Source organism: Dermacentor albipictus, chromosome 9 (assembly GCF_038994185.2).
Source record: "Dermacentor albipictus isolate Rhodes 1998 colony chromosome 9, USDA_Dalb.pri_finalv2, whole genome shotgun sequence".
Lineage (NCBI taxonomy): Eukaryota > Metazoa > Arthropoda > Arachnida > Ixodida > Ixodidae > Dermacentor > Dermacentor albipictus.
In genome coordinates, this window is record NC_091829.1 from 14333045 (window position 1) to 14346481 (window position 13437).

General features: G+C 40.8%; 1 pseudogene; it reads left to right on the plus strand.

Annotated features, from left to right (window-relative positions):
- Window positions 1-5769: 5769 nt before the first annotated feature.
- Window positions 5770-7427, plus strand: LOC135903628 (U3 small nucleolar RNA-associated protein 15 homolog pseudogene; annotated as a pseudogene).
- The last annotated feature ends 6010 nt before the right edge of the window (window positions 7428-13437 follow it).

Here is a 13437-nt window from a genome sequence, read left to right on the forward strand (position 1 = left end):
ACAAGAGATCGCTGCTTATGTAATTTAATTACTTCCTTATTACTCATTAAAAGCATAATAAGTTCAAGTTGAGCTTCCCACGTCGTAACATTATGCACGTGCTCTGCATTTGTTGACTACCGTGGAGTTAAGATATTTCGCCGCCTGGACGCCTGTTTTCCGCTCCATGTATCCCAGGCTTAAGGTTGTCGTAATTTAAGAGGAAGCTTCAGCTCGGGTGCTCCTATCTAATGTAAAAGGAGGATTCGTTTTTCTAGGCAACCCCTCCACCAAACTTGACGAAGTTTGTTGCACTTAAAAAAAAACTTAAAATCTAGTGACTATTCGTTTCGAATTATTCATGTAGGTCCTCAATTTCTTATTAAAATTGGCAAAAATCGAAAATTTTTGGAGAACGAAACTATCAAGCTTAAAATTCTGTAACTCAGCAATGAAAAATTATATCACATTTATGTGAATTGCATCTAATAGTACATGTAAAGCGGACAAAATTGATATGTTGCACATTAATCTAAAAAAATGTCAGTAATATGGAAATACAGCTTTTGCGGAACCCTTGTAAACAATGTAACAAATTCGCGTAAGTTGTATAATGACATGTCAAATTTGTCCGCTTTCAATGATCTACTGGATGACGTTTACGGAACCACGATATCTTTTCTTGATGCAGAGCTATTAATTTGTAAACTTCGTGCTTCTATTTTCTTTTTTTTTTCTTTCTTTATTTGTTTCCATTGCTAAATACAATGACGGGGGCTAAGATAAAAGCTGCAGTGAGGCAGCTTGAGGTGCCCTTAGCCCCCGTGTTACATGGTGGCAGTGAGTAGCGCAATCAGCCGTACACAAAGAACAATGCATATAAATAATAATTACAATCATCAATCAATTCAAGAGAATTTTCTATAACAGAACAAACAAGAAAGTAACAATGAAATGGGATAAGGACAGATAAAAGTAATTCAGATATTACGCACCACAACATTACATACACTTGCCAATACGTAAGTAAAAGTGAATATCGCGTACACTTGACGATGCATAATTAAAAGTGAAAAGATACGATGGTCGATTAATATTGGAATAATTAGGAGAAAGAAAAGGAGGAGCAAAAATTATCTCATTACAAACATTTAGCAAGACACATGTGAATACAGGTGAAAAAGAAATTACGCTTGATTCATCATTTAGGAGAAGGTTCTAATAAGTAGCGACAGTTCTGACCGTGTTATGTTAATGATGTCAATGCCAGCGTCATGTAATGTATTAAGCAGTCTGGGTAATTTATTTTTGGTCATTTGCAAACCGTAGTTGGTTCTTGAAGGGGGTATAGACCAATATTCTCCGTGACGGGTAATATAGGTAGCTGTATTCCTTTGCAGACAAGCAATTTCATTAAATACGCTGTTTTCAGAGTTTGAGTTTGAGTGCCATATACGAAGGAGAGAGCGGTTGTATAGAGAGTAGATTGTAGGTATGTTGTATTGTTTAAAGAGGTGTTCACTGTGACTGTTATATGGCACATTTGCAATGATACGTACGATCTTTTTCTGTAGTAAGTGCATTTTCCTGAGGTTAGTTTCAGTTGTTGTGCCCCACACAAGGTGTGTATAATTAATGTGTGATGCAAATAGTGAGTGGTAAATTAATATTTTTACGGATGTTGGTAGGCGATATCTGTTCTTGTTCTGCATTCCTGTTATACGGCTAAGCTTTTGTACTACAGAATCTACTTGTCGATCCCAGTTTAGCGTACTAGAGATGTATGTACCTAATACTTTAATTTCATTTACTATTTCTATGCTCCCTTTGTTCATCTCTAAAGTGTGGCTTCGTGGAATTTTTGTGCCTTTCGCATGAAAGATTACGGCTTTTGTCTTATTTGAATTTAATTTTAGATAATTTTCTATAGACCATGAGGATATGTTGTGGAGAAACTGATTTGCGCTGTTTATTAAACTAGTATAAGATGCCGATGAAATAAACACACTAGTGTCGTCTGCATATATGATAAATTTTGCCTTGGGATAAATGAGAACGATATCGTTTATATACAAGTTAAAAAGTAGCGGACCAAGAATGCTTCCTTGGGGGACTCCTGTTTTTATTTCTCCAGAAAACGACTTAAAGTTATTTAAGTGCACATATTGCCGTCTTTTTTCTAAATATGACTTAATTAACTGCAGTGGGAGGCCCCTGATACCATACGTATCAAGCTTTGTTATTAATAGGTTATGGTTAATATGATCGAATGCCTGAGTAAAGTCTATAAATATACCTATTGTCAGTTGCTTCCTTTCAAAATTTTGCAGTATATGGTCTTTCTGGTGCAGTAGTGCTAACTGTGTTGATTTGTTTTTTTGAAAGCCGTACTGAGCTTTCGTGACAACACGATATTTTTCACAAAAAAATGTTAACTGGATCAATATTATTTTTTCAAGTCCCTTGGAAAAGTGCGGTAAAATTGATATGGGGCGATAATTTTGAATATTGAGCCTGTCAGCCTTCTTATATATTGGAATGACTTTAGCAACCTTCATTTTTGATGGGAAGATGCCTTCAGCAATAGCGGTACTATAGATATGAACTAGAATGGGGGCTATATCGTGTATGACTTATTTTATGGGTTTTATCTGCAGGTCGTCTGAATCACAACTTTCAGAGTTGTGATTTCATTTTCATTTTCAAACTTCATTTCATTTTCAAATTTCATTTTCAAACTTTCGAATATATGAAAATGTTTAACAAAATTCAGGCCCTAAATTGAAGTTCCGCTCCCCCAGTCACTAGAATTTACCTTCTCTTTTAAAAGCAACAAATTTCATTAAAATCGGTCAACAAAAACGTTTTTGCGTTTTACATGTACTTGAATAGGCTGCGTCGGAGTTGCGCCTGAGCTAAAGCTTCCTCGTAACAGCGCGTGTTTCGTAGCAAAGAACATAATGCATTGGCGAAGGACGGAAATGAGCGTGGCGAAAAACTGACTCAAGCACCTTTCGACTGCTCTCATATGCATGGTACATACCAGACCCAAGGCTTACAAAAACGTACACCGGTCAAAAACTGCGTGACAACATTTGTGGGCTGTGTGATTTTCCGTAACAGACTACGCTTGGGTTTCGCAACGAACCTAAGTAACGCCGTTCCAACTGGATCAGCAAAATATTCTAGAAGAACGCTGAAACGTAGGCGAAATGCACACGATGCAAACAGAATACACGAAAATTGCTATTTCGACGCACCATCGCGGGAAAATAACAAAGGCAATCCCATCCATGGAGGAAGAAAAAGGTTAGTAGAGCGCATCTCGCAACGCCATTGAAGCCAAACTTCTCGGCCCACCATGTGATTGCACGTCAAAGTGTGCGGTTGAGTTTAGTGTTCCCGCTCTGCAGGCAGAGCCACGACAGGGCAGCCGAACAAGCGCGCACCGAATGAAAGTTACTGGCATAGCTACTGGGAACCAAATGTCTCCACAAATCACGATTCTTGCTCCGTGATCTCGACGCAAGTGACCACATGTTGGGCCATTACTGGCAAAGGGCTCGGCTTCACGGAGCGTTCGCTTGCCAAGGCTGCAGTGTTGCCACGACACATTAAAAAATAGTAGTAGATTTTTTTGCGAAAAATCAGTAGAAATCAGTAGATTTTTAATTTCAATTTTTGCACTCAGTTTATGAGCCCACGAATTCAGCGCTTATATTAGTACTCTGTTGAAGTATTGTAGCTTCCAGAAAATAGTACAAAAATTGACCCCGAGATTTTTAGAAATACTTTTGAAAAACCCCGGGATCCAGAGAGCCATTGTCAAGCACGAATTTAAAAACAGCGAAGCCCTCCGATGGCCTATTCAAATGCGTCAGATGGTAGTTAGTACCTGAAAGCTTTAGAGTATAGTATCTTCCAGACAGGGGTAATTGGAGATCGCTGGGAGAGGCCTCCATAGAGGCCTCCGTGCTGCAGTGCACATAACAATAGGTTGTCATGATGATGATGATAATTGTCGTTTCGTAGTTGTGCAGTTCGGTAGTGCAACCACTTTCACAAATTCACCGCCTCACCGTTTCCCATAGAGCATAGAAACTCTATGCCTTTTCCCCACTTTGCTCAAAGACAGAGTTAGCGCCACGTTTTTGTCTGGAAACGCAGGAGTGTATGTTAACCTCGGAGCCAACCACGTTTTTTTTTTTCTCTCGCTAGGTGACATCACATTAATATAACCTCTGTAACCTCTATAACCATCTATCCATCTATTCCCTGTACTGAAAAAGTTGCAGATTTCGCTTTCGTTTCTGTAGAAAAGCAAGAAAATCAGCAGATTCAAGAGCTTTATCACTGAATCAGCAGAAAATTTTAAAAATCAGTAGATCTACTGATAAATCAGCAGCCGTGGCATCACTGCAAGGCTGGCTGCGTCAACGTTTAGCTGACCGAAGTGGTCATCACGCAAACTAGTGGCGCTGCCATCGCGACTTTTGTCACTTCTGGTTTCGCTTCTACTTTCCCTTCTGCATTCATTTCGATGGTGCGGCTTTGTAGGTAGCTACTGTGGTCATGTTGTTGGTGTCGTGTGCTGTGTGGCGTTTTTTCCGGTGAAAAGGTTCGCGCAGAAGTGTGCCGGCGTCTCGTAACAGGAAGAAGTTTCATATGCAGTTCTGCTTTGCCCACGGCTGCTCCAATCTCGTTGATGCTGGTGCTCACTTTTTTTTTTTTTTCGCACCGCGACGACGGCAGATAGCTTTATATATGGAAGCACATGCTCTGCTGAAATAAAGAATACATCACAGATAAGTATGACGCACGTCTGACGTGTGTGAACGTCATGTTGAGGTCGATGCCCTATATTTTTATTTTTGAGAACAAATGTTGTATTGAATCCTTGCCGGAAATATGAACGCTAGCTGGTGCACGGCGCGATTCCGCGACATAATTGTTCCCGATCTTCAAGAACTCATCTCGAAGCTAAGCAATGTGATGCAAAAGCGAAGTACACCAAGAGAAGTAACTCGAGTGTCGGATGGCACTTCGGCGGGTGCTTGCAGGCATGCGCTTCATGCATGCTTGTCGTGCTTGCCTTGTAAATATGCACTACTGACTGTGATCAACAATTAAGCTCACGACTGTGTTTTTGCCTTCTGTACTGTGAAAATTTTAATTTATTGAAGACAACGACATGCAGCAGCGATGGATCATTTCACGTGAGACAACTCGTTAGGTGGAAACCACGTAAACCTTTCAGTTATGGAAGCTGTTGTCCGTGAAGAGTAACGCGCCTAATTTGTGGCATGAAAAGGTACAACAAAATTCACAAAATGCTATTTCGAGTAGCTATATACTACCCTCAAAAGCATAATTGAAATCATCCACAGAGAAGCAAATGGCTTGACAATTAAGCACGGCCGCGTGGGCATAACATGAAGCCAAAGTAAATCGGCGACATATTTATTTATTTATTTACTTATTTATTTATTTACAGAGTACCTACATCGCCATAAAGGTATTACGTAGGGGGGCACCAAGAAGGATACATATCCTACTTGGGGGGCACATATAAGATCATATGTGCACCACAAACAGTTTAGTGCATAGTACTCATAAAAGCTTGTGAGTAAAAGAAAATCGAGAACTTTAATAACACACAGCACAGGTAAATAAAAATAAAAGACAAAATAAAAAGCTGAGCATGGTGGCAACTGCCATCACCCCGTTTCAAAGGGGATGCTCCTACCATCCATCCATCTATCCATGCGGATCTTAACCTCCTAAATTTCAGAAAAGGCGCACTGGCATAGGCATCGCGTCATTCCATGCCTAACGATGGCGGACTTCAGAGGCGTACAAATACATTCCTATCCACGTGCGGGCGTTAAAGCAACTGAAGACAATGTGTACTGGAAGCGACTTTCCCTGCCGGTGACCATCAAGGACATCGGATCCGTCAACAACGTTGACATTTCGCTCCAGGAGCCGCATGCCTTCGCTATCACATGTTCGTCGAGGGTGCGCGTGTTCAACCCCGTCAGCCGCGAGATCACATGCCAGTTCTCCAAGTTCTCGAAGGCGGCTTGCGGCGGCATATTTCGCGCTGACGGCAGCCTCATCGCCGCCGGTGGCGAGGACGGCGCCGTGAAGATCTTCGACGTCAAGACGAGGTCTCTGCTGCGGCAGTTCACGGGCCACAAGGGTCCCACGCAGCGCGTCGCTTTCACCCGCGGCGGCACACAGCTGCTCAGTTTTTCGGATGACTCTACCGTCGCCTTGTGGGACATTCCGGGCCAGACCAGGCTGCTGTCCCTCGACGCGCACGATGACTACGTGCGCTCCGGTTCCGTGTGCAAAGCCAACCCGGACATAGTGCTCTCCGGTTCGTACGACCACACCGCCAAGGTGTTCGACCTGAGGACTGCCGACCCCGTCGTTACCGTAAACCACGGCTCCCCCGTCGAGTCGGTGCTCATGTTTCCTACGGGGGGCATCTTTCTCACGGCGGGGGGACCGCACATAAGGGTGTGGGACGTGGTGGCCGGTCGAATACTGGCCCAAGTGACGCAGCACCACAAGACCGTCACGTGCCTGAAGCTCGCCAGCAATGGGCAGCGCTTGCTGTCCGGCTCGCTCGATCGACACGTCAAGGTGTTCGACGTCGCCACGTACCAGGTGGTCCACACGCTCGACTACCCTTCTCCGATACTCTCCCTGGACATCTCGCCGCAGGACAAAGTCCTCGTTGTCGGCATGACGTCGGGACTCATATCCGTACAGAGGCGGAAGAGCGAAAACGTCAAAGAAGTGGCACCCGCGAAGCGCAAGCGATCGTCATCCTTCCAGGAGACTCACAGCGACCCTGGCTTTGTGCCTCGCGAAGGTGATGCCGTGGTTCCCGAGCGAACGGTGCAGAAAATGGCCAAGTACAACACGTTCCTGAGAAAATTCCAAGTCTCGAAAGCGCTCACCCAAGCCTTGCGGGACGCCAAGTTCACGAGGGAGCCGCAGATCGCCGTCGCCGTGATGCAGGAGCTGATTCGAAGGCGAGCCCTGAAGTCTGCCCTTGCAGGCAGGTCGGGGAAGGACCTGGACGAACTCATGCTGTTCGTAACGAAGAATGTCAGCGACCCTCGCTTCTCTAGGATCATGTTAGACGTTGCCACTTTGATGGTTGAAGTGTATTACCCAGAGGTCACAACATGTAAAGCGACATGTCGTAGGCTTAAAATTTTGCAGAAGGTGACGCACCAAGAAGCAAAATATATGCAGGAAATGATGGAACTGAAAGGCACTATTGAAATTCTGCTGTCAAATTCTAGCAGCAGAATACAGAAGGAGACTGCGCCTAATCTAAATGAGCTTTAGGTAATGAATGAAGTTATGCTATTGTTTGAGTGCTCATTATGTATATAAATCTTCATGTACATAAATTGTTAATCATGATATTCAAAGTGTTTGTGTGTTTCATCTGGTTCTAGCAGAGCACATTTTATTTGCTCAACGGTCGCATAGTACAAAAGAAATGACGCGTCTTTAAGCAGTGAAAATCTTGGGTTCTTTTTGCCATAACCACAGTATGATTATGAGGCACACCATACTGGGCAACTCCGAATGAATTTTGATTACCTTGGGTTCTTAACATGCACCCAAAGCACAGTACACGGGCATTCTTGCATTTCGCCCCCATCAAGTTGTGGCCATGGCGGCTGGGATTTGATCCCGCACCCTTAAGCTTAGCAGCGCACTGTCAAGGACACTCTGACACCACGACAGGTACACATCTTTATATTTCAATGATGTATCTGGAGCCTAAAGATATACAAACCTTTCTTTTTCCCAGGACTAGATTAAGTACACATGCACTAACAAGGAAAATGAAGAGAATGGCCGGCACGGTAGCTCAATGGTATAATGTTGCATTGTGTGAATTATATGGATGATGTGGGTTTGGTTGCCTCCTGTGGTGAGTTGTCATTTCCACCAATCCCATTCCCCGTTTCCTCATTCTACATTTTAATTAAAACGAATAGTTCAGTTGTCCAGCTTCGCGTTGTAACCTATAAAAAATCAAGGCCGCCTATCCCTCTTACTCTTCTTGCCCAAATTTACTATGTGAACTGTCGACATATGACATCGACTGGAGTACACTGCAACATCATTCACCTTGCGCAGAAGTTGTTTTCAATATGATGCTTTTTTTCAACCTCGCGCATATCGTAACAACCTACCCGCATACAAAAAACTAGCTCTAACGTTTTAGATTTAGTGTTCCTGAGCAATCATTTCCCTTATCATGACGCAAACATAGAAATGCTAGAAGGCCTGTCTGACCACAAACTAATAATGTGTTCTGTCCCATTTCGTTAAATTACACCCTCTTCCCTAACAACAATAACATATCCTGACTACAGCCGAGCTGATGACACTAGCATACTTGACAAATTATCTGAAGAGCTATCATTGTTCCGTCAACTCTCAGTTGACACTAATACCGACATGGAAATCCTATGGTGCAGGTTTAAAAATATTCCATCGTATTGCATTACTAATTTCGTTCCTACCAAGACTAAAATAATGCGAAAGAATAATCCTTGGATTACTCAAACTGTAATTCATGCCAAACGGAAGGTCCGACAACTGAAAAAAACTCAACGCCACCCATCAGAAGGAACAGCTGAAAAATTAACATAGCCATTAACGATTTAAAATCTAAAATCAAAATAGCTAAAACTTTCTATTTTTCAAATACACTAACAAATTCCCAGAAGTTATGGTGTTACTTAAATATCAAAGTACATAATGAAAGTAATCCATCCTAGGAGGAAAATCGAAATACTGCAACCACAGTGAATAACTACTTTGGTTCCATTTTCACTACAGACGATGGAAATGCACCTCGCAATAGGCCCTGCACCAGCAAGCGACTAGGGCCCCTTACTGTGACTGAAGCTGGAGTCTTAAACCTACTACTAAATTTAGACACTAAAAAAGGACCGGGGCCTGATAACATTCCCAACGCATTCCTGCGTAGATATGCCGAGTGGATTGCGAAGTTTTTAGTAATACTCTTTAACAAATCCCTGTCATCCTGCACCCTTCCTAAAGAATGGAAAACAGCTAGAATAACAACAATACATAAATGAGGAAGCAAATAAGATCCCTCAAACTTCAGACCAATCTCATTAACCAGCACAATACGCAAGTTACTTGAGCACATCATCTTAAAGCACATAAAAACCTACCTAAAAGATAACCAAATTCTAACAGCTTTCCAGCATGGCTTTCGAAAGGGACTTTCTACCATTACTCAACTAATTGAACTCGTGCATGACGTAACCACCTCTATTGATCACCAGAAACAAATTGACCTTATTTTCTTAGACTCTTCGAAAGCCTTCGACCATGTGTCACACCCAAAATTTATTAGGAAGCTTGAACTAACTTTAGGAACTGGCCCAATTTTAGACTGGATTATTGATTACCTCACTAACCATACTCAGTTTGTCGAAATTAAGGAGAAATCCGTACCAGTTGATGTCACATCAGGTGTGCCACAAGAAAGCGTCTTAGCCCCAATGTTATTCCTAATTTTTATGAACGACCTTCCTGCTAGCATTTTTAACATTAGACTTTTTGCCGATGACTGCATGCTATATCAGGAAATTAACTCTGTCATCGACCATATAGCTTTAAATAACGCCACAGCAGCAGTAACCAAGTGGTGTGAAGATTGGCAGATGAATATTAATGTTAACAAATCTGTTCTATTATCTGTAACTAGCAAGAAACATAGATCACTCTTTCAGTACACACTAAACAGCATTCCTCTTATGGGATGCTCACGTTAAGAAAGTTACGACAAACGCACTAAAACAGTTATTTTCCATTAATAGACGCCTCAGACTAGCACCATCTGATATAAAGCTACTAGTGTATAAAACATTTGTCAGACCGGTACTAGAGTATGCAAATGTCGTTTGGTTTCCTTTCACTAACAAGCTGATTAAAAAACTTGAAGGTGTTCAGAGAAAGGCGCTCAGATACATTTTTAACAAACATAGGCTAGCAGACTCACCGACAGAACTACTCAAACAAGCCGGGATGCTAACCCTTCAAAACAGAGCAAAACTAGCGTGCCTTAAAACCACTTGCTAACTCATAAACAATAAATTAAATCTGGATACCTCACGATACATAACGAAATCTCAAATGAGGAAAACATGTCATAACCTCCCACACACACTAAACAAGTATCCATTCCGTACTGACACTTTCAGGTATTCATTCTTTTCGCAGACTATACGTGATTGGAACGCTTTGAAGGTGAGCTCTGTTAATAGTTCATCACCAACTGCCTTTATCACGCTTGTTGAAAACGATCTACTTACATCTCAATAATTATTTTTGTTTATTGTCAGTATCACTTTACTACCTTTGTGTTGCATCTTGTGGCACAATTATCTGTCCAACCCAAATCTTGCAGCATGAACCTAATTATATATTTTTTCTCCTGCTGATGTATAAGTTTATTCTATCTATTAATGTGTATTTCTAAACCATTTTTCATTGTCATGTTTGTATGTCAGTCTACTTTTTTGAATGCCCTTTCTGTTATGATCCCTGACGGGATCATAAGTGAATAAAATAAATAACTAAGCATAAATAAATAAAATAAATAACTGCTGTACTGCATAAGTGAAACTCCTTACAGAAACTTAGGATTAAGTTGCTATTGCTGGTCAAAAGGAATGAAGTTGACTGAGCTCCAAACAAAATGTTCGTTGAACTACTATAACCATTTTGGTTTTCATCCAATTCCTTGAGAGGTGATATAGGCCGAGGCACAGTGGCGCTTTCAAGCTTTCTATCCACTTTTGTGAAAGTTGTTCCAAGATCTATAATGTACACAATGAGGCATGTTCTCAAAGTCTAGCTTAGTCCTGTTTGCTCAGTTCTCAATCAGACAGATGTATGTAAAATTTTCACCCCTGAAGTTTGCCAAGCTTGTCAACAAGAAAGTGTCAGTGCATTTCTCAAAACCTTTACAGGAGTAGTGAGATGTGTATTCGAAGTTGTAGAAACTCTACCACACTTCTTGAGTGTAAAAGGATCGCACTTGGCTAGTATAAATGTTGGGGAACATAGGATAGTTTAAGCTGATCCTTATAGTTGGTCTCGAAATGCAGGGCCTGGTATTGTCAACATTATTGTGATGTCGTGAATTAGATCAAAATTTTCTGACTCACAAAGTGATAATATAGTGAGAATGATCTCACGAAAATAAAACGCTGCATGTAGTTTTTTTCAGACTGCGCTTGCAAGCAACAGGCAGCAGCAATCACAGGAAGGGAACAAGTAAATGAATCAGGACATGGCACGCCAACCCCCTGGGTATCAAAATTAGTTCATGGAAAACAAGGATTATAGCAAATTATTTAGGTCACTCTGACACTTGCCAGTATACTTCCTAGGGTTCAGAGGGTTCGGACCTTTGTTAAATGGAAAAAAACATAAGCCATAATTGTCATGTCAGGACACCCTTAAGCTATGTAGTTCTTATAGGACCTTCATAAGCAGCCTACTGTTTTCTACATCTGATGCTCATAGCTTGTTAGTAGCTTTGCATTCTGTGCCATTGATATGGAGGAACTACTGTTAACAATTAGAAGCTTCAACAGAGTTAGATCTCCTGGCCATCACATGATTCCTGCTAGGCTAATGAAAGATAGCATCAACATGCATATTAGGGGCTCACTGTTTGTATATTTTGAACTTCTTGGTTGAATTTGCGTGGTGTATATCCCAATGTGCTAAGGGTAGCAAAAGTATGTATGCTTAAAGATAGAAATCTCGGCCTTTTAACTGTAGGCTAGTATAATTTATTAGTGTGATTAATATATTGTTGGAAAAAGTAGTTTGTAGATGCATATACGTAGTATTTTTTTGACTGTGTATATGTCATCTGCCTAAATTAGTGTGTCTTCAGGTACCACAGATCTACTGTACATCTTCTGCTCTTGTTCTTGTGTAACTTATCAGTATTACAATACACACTAACAAAATTGGCCATGTAATTTTTATTGGCATAACAAGAGCCATTAAAGTTTATCATGGATAATCTCTGCAAGAAAACAGATAGTGGGCAAGGTTTTAGAGGTACAGTACCCAATTTGTTTCAAAAGTATTTCTAAAACAGACGGTGTTTCATGAATGATCACTTGTTTCAGTGTCGCAAAGCATTGTGTTGGATGTTCCACAAGGACCTGTGCTCAGGCACTTGGTTTTCTCCCTGTTACACTAATGACTTTCCATCAGTTTTGCATTACAGGGGCTTCATTGTACACTGATGACGCAGCTTTATTTTTCATGTGTGCTGCAGTGGAGTGCCTCTAGGGTAAAATAAACAAACTTTGTAATGTTTTTGACAGGATTGGAGATAATAATCTCCCTGTTAAAAGGGATTAAGAAAACCAGTTACATGTGTTCCACTCAAAAAGAAAGACCATAATTATCACAATATAGTTGTAAATCTGAAACATACATAATAATTTAATCATTTCATCTATCCTGGGTGTGCAGATAAAATTAGTTATGCACTTGGATTTTCAAATTAACAGTGAGTGAAATATAGTTTGCTTATATTAGATCTAACATTTTACAAAGGTGTTTTACAGAGTGTATTAACTAAACATCTCGAAAATGCTATTATTTCGCACTCATACAGAGCCTATCATGTTACTGTCTGAGAGCCTGAGATGGTACATAGAAATCTGACCTTCAGCAGATTACTCACGTCCAAGAACACACCGTCAGAATGATTATGTTAACCAAAAGTATATAAATTACTTCGCATGTTGCCTCTAAGCTCACTATACAAGTTTAAATTAAGTAGCTAACACTGTGGATAGAATTACGCTGTGTAACGATCCACTACCATTGCACTGTTCTAGCATATGAAGCCTGATCTGTACATAATTTATATATAGCCAAATTAATTCAGAGCCATATATCATGATAGGCTCGTGCACAAATGGTTTACTGGAGCCTGTCTTTGGAATGACACACCCACTAGTCATTTAAAATACAATAAAAACTATCTGTAAAAAAGAAAAAGAAAAGGCTCTTCTGAGAAATCATACTGAAGATGCTTTCATATTCATTTAAATGTGCGCTTATTGCTCTGTATTTGCATTTTTGTATATCTTTTATGATTGTTCAGGGTCCGTGCTCGAGCAGTGTGCAGTCACAATGTGATATAACTTTTTTTTCTTCTCTCTCTCTGTTCTCCTTCCCACTTTCCCTCTCCCAATTCTTGATGTGTGTATTCTTCAATGCGGGGGGTAAAAAGGATGCCTGTAGTTGAAAGTGTTTAAGCTCTGAACACTCTGTCACTAGCACTTTCCAAATAAACGTCTCTCCTTTATTCTTCGCGATCTGTACAAGTAAAAAAAGAGA